This window comes from Mus caroli, chromosome 18, assembly GCF_900094665.2.
Source record: "Mus caroli chromosome 18, CAROLI_EIJ_v1.1, whole genome shotgun sequence".
Taxonomy (NCBI): domain Eukaryota; kingdom Metazoa; phylum Chordata; class Mammalia; order Rodentia; family Muridae; genus Mus; species Mus caroli.
The window spans coordinates 35,553,561-35,557,399 of NC_034587.1; positions in this window are offsets into that span (position 1 = coordinate 35,553,561).

Below are 3,839 nucleotides of genomic sequence, written 5' to 3' on the forward strand. Positions count from 1 at the left end.
GGGAAGGGAAGGGAAGGGAAGGGAAGGAAAGGAAAGGAAAGGAAAGGAAAGGAAAGGAAAGGAAAGGAAAGGAAAGGAAAGGAAAGGAAGATATTGAAGAAAGTCCTTAACGTCTGTGATAAAGTTGCTGGAGTAAAACGCTTCACGGCTGATGGCTTCTGGTGGGGGAGCTCAGTGTTCTTTAAGGGGCTGGCCACTGGGAGTTTGACCATGTCCCGGTGAGTACATGGGCAACACAAATTGGACTTGGGTTTTTTTTTTTTTCCTTCTTTTGTGGGAGGGAGGGTGAACCTGGGAAAAAAAATGAGGAGTGTGATCAGGGTGCATTGTATGAAATTCCCAAATAATTAATGAAAATATTATGTTGGTGAGGGGTAGGGGAAGAATCCCAGGTCCTAGCTGGACTTGGTTGTGAATACCTTTAATCCCAGTACTTGGGAGGCAGAGGCAGGTGGATCTCTGAGTTCAAGGCCAGCTTGGTTTACATATTGAGTTCCAGGACAGCCAGGGCTAGGTAGGGAGAAACCCTGTAACAACAAAAGAATAACAAAAAGCCTGAGACCTGGTCTTTCACATCCTCACCAACTTTTTTTTTTTCCAGTCGTCTTAGCACATAGACTAGCTTTGAATTGAAATTAATTCTTTGTATTTTCTTTACAAGGAAACAGTCACCTATAAGGGACAGTGTCCTAGTTAGCTTTAACTCTCAACCTGACCCAGCCTAGAGTCACCTAGGAAGGAGGCATACCCAGATTAGCCTTTAGACATATCTGTGGGAGGTTGTCTTGATATTAATTGATACAGTCCACTTTGGGTGGCACCATTCATAGGTGCATATGAAAGGTATCTAAGCCCAAGCCTGACAGTGAGCCAGCAAGCAGCATTCATGTTGGTTTCTGCTTCAACTTCCCATTTGAGTTTCTATCCCATCTTTCCTCAGTTACAACTATAACCTATAAACTGAAATCCTTCCCTCCCCTAAATTGCTTTTGGTCAGAGTGTTTTATCACAGCAACAGAAAGGAAACTAGCACAGAAATATAGTCAAAAGGAAATATTAAAATTCCAGTGATTTCAGGTTTTATCAAGTACTAGTAATACACACACACACATACCACACACACTCCACACATATTCCACACACACCACACACACACATACATACGCATCACACACACCACACATACATATCACACACACACTATACACACATACCACACACCGCACAAACACACACACACCACACCACATACCCCCCCACAGACAAGCACACAACATGCCACACACAGATACACACACCCACACCACACACTTATACACCCCACACACATACACACACACACATATTACACAACACCACACACACAGACACCATACACATACCCTACATCTCTCTGAGTCTATATTGACAGAAATGGTATCACAGGGCACTTATTTTTTCAACATCTTTATAACCATCTTTCTGTGTCTATGAATATTCATTATATCGTAGTTTTAAAAGCTAAATAATGTTCCATTAGGTGGATGTGTCATAGTTGAATCAATTCCCTTGCTGTGGAGCAACAGCCAAAATTTCCCTATTACAATGTTATAATAAACAAAATGAATCTTTAATCATGTCCTTAAAATTTTCCAACAGTAGGGCTGGGCGTGCTGAAACACACCTTTGATCCCAGTGCTTGAGAATCAGGAAAGCAGATCTCTGTGAGTTTCAGGCCATCTAGGGTTACACAGTGAGACCCTGCCTCAAAAAAGAAATAACTTCTGAGAACAGAGTTGCTCATTTGACAGGAATGGGTTACCTCCTTTTTAGTTATTGGCCAACGGGGACACATAGACTCCCTAAGCATTACATGTTCTTGTCAATACTCCTGGCTACCCTCCAGAGCTTAGTGATAAGACCCTATTGCTGAAGACACGACATATCTGAATCACAAACATGGAGCCCTCAGGCTGGTACTCCTCGGTGAGCCTCATCACTACTGGCTAACACTATGGTGCTGGAAGGTGCTATTCATGCTGACATGCCTCAAGCTCACCTAGCTGTGAACCTTGAAAGCCACAACAATAACTGGAATGACAATACAGGCCTACTCATGCAATAGTGGCATGGATTTTATGGGGGTAACCTGTGAGACTGTGATAGGCAGCCTATTTTGGTTGAATGGGGCTTGCTCTGGTGACCCAATAGAGAACTCTACAAGGGATGGAAAAGCGAGCCACAGTCCCAGAATCAGGTGCCTGAAACCACAGAGCCCCCAACTCCATAATTCTGTGACTACCAGTCACGCAGGCAAAGTCCCAAGCTTCTGGCATTCTGGCTAGACTCCACCCCTACAGTTACCTGACTATAGTCAGGTAAGCTCCTCCCCACAGTTACCTAGCAACAGCAAGATAGACAGCCCACTATAAGAGGGGCTGCTTGGCCCCTCCTTGCTATCTTTAAGCTTTCACCTTTCTTACTCTCTAGACCTTTCTCTCTCTCTCTCTCTCTCTCTCTCTCTCTCTCTCTCTCTCTCTCTCTCCTTACCCCCGCCCCCCTCTCCACGTGGCCATGACTGGCCTCTCCCTCTTTCTACCGTCTCTCTTTCTCTCTGCTTTCTACAATAAAGCTCTAAACCCATAGACTGTTTCTGCTCACCAAGGCCCACAGTGCTGAATGATGGGATAGGCTTTCCCCTAATGAGCTGTGTCTAACCTCCCTGCCGAAGACCTTCCTGCACTCCAGTCACAAACCGGACCAAGGACTCTTGCCTGCATGGGAACCACCCAGTGCCCCCTATCTCCCCTTGCCCTCTCCTTCCTTTGGCCCCGGGGCTGGTGAGCCGCCCCTGGGACCCTCATTTTGTTCTCAGCTCCTCCGCGGTATCCAGCTTGGGATGCTGGAGGCTGGGAACCTGGTGCCTAGGACTACCTTGTCCACCACCCGCTGAGCTGGGGTCAGTGGCTTCACCCAGCCATACACCCACCTGGGGCTGTGTGGAAAGCATGCGGCAGTCTTCTGCATCTGCCTGCCCAGAGCACCGGGAACTCTGGCGGGACACGGGTTCTCTCCCACTCCCTCTTTCCCCCACACCCACGGTCCTGCAGTAACCAACCACTTTCTCCTTGAATTAAAGACCTGCTCCATGAGATGGAACACGTGCTTGACACAACTAAAGGGACCGAGAAACTATGGCTACATAAGTCATAGACACTAGGAAAAAAAAAAAACCCCAATGCTGTTATTCTGCTAAATTGACATAGTGATAAAAGACTTATTGTTATACCCATAGATCAGAGCATTGTTCAACACTCTGCATAGAAGCTTCTCCTTCGGTAGATACCTATTAACCCAGATGGTCCCTCTCCCAAACAACTGGTCAACACGCAGAGTGCTCAGCCTTCAATCAGACATTCATACCATACCCTTCCCCGAAAGGCTCTGGGATCTTTGTAAAAGAGGGGATGGAAGGTTTGTAAGAGCCTGAGATAACGGATAATGCCAAGGAAATTGTTTTCTGGACACAAACAGGGCAAACACACATTAGAACTCACAGTGATTGTAACAGCATGCACAGCTAGACAAAATCCCCGTATGCTACGTGGTTGGGAAGTGGGGACATGTAACCCCACAACGTGTGGAGCTATTGGCATATGACTGTAGCTGGGAGAATGGTGTGGCTCCTGGTAGGTTGACTACAAACCAGAGAAGACACCAATCTCAGGGTTAGCTGAACAGCACAGAATAGACTCAACAGGAAAGAAAAAAAGTAATCTCAAAGTTGGGCAGGAAGGGATAAGAGGATTGAGAGGGTAGTAGGGGTTGGGGGAGGGAGGGATGATGTTTGTGGGTTACCA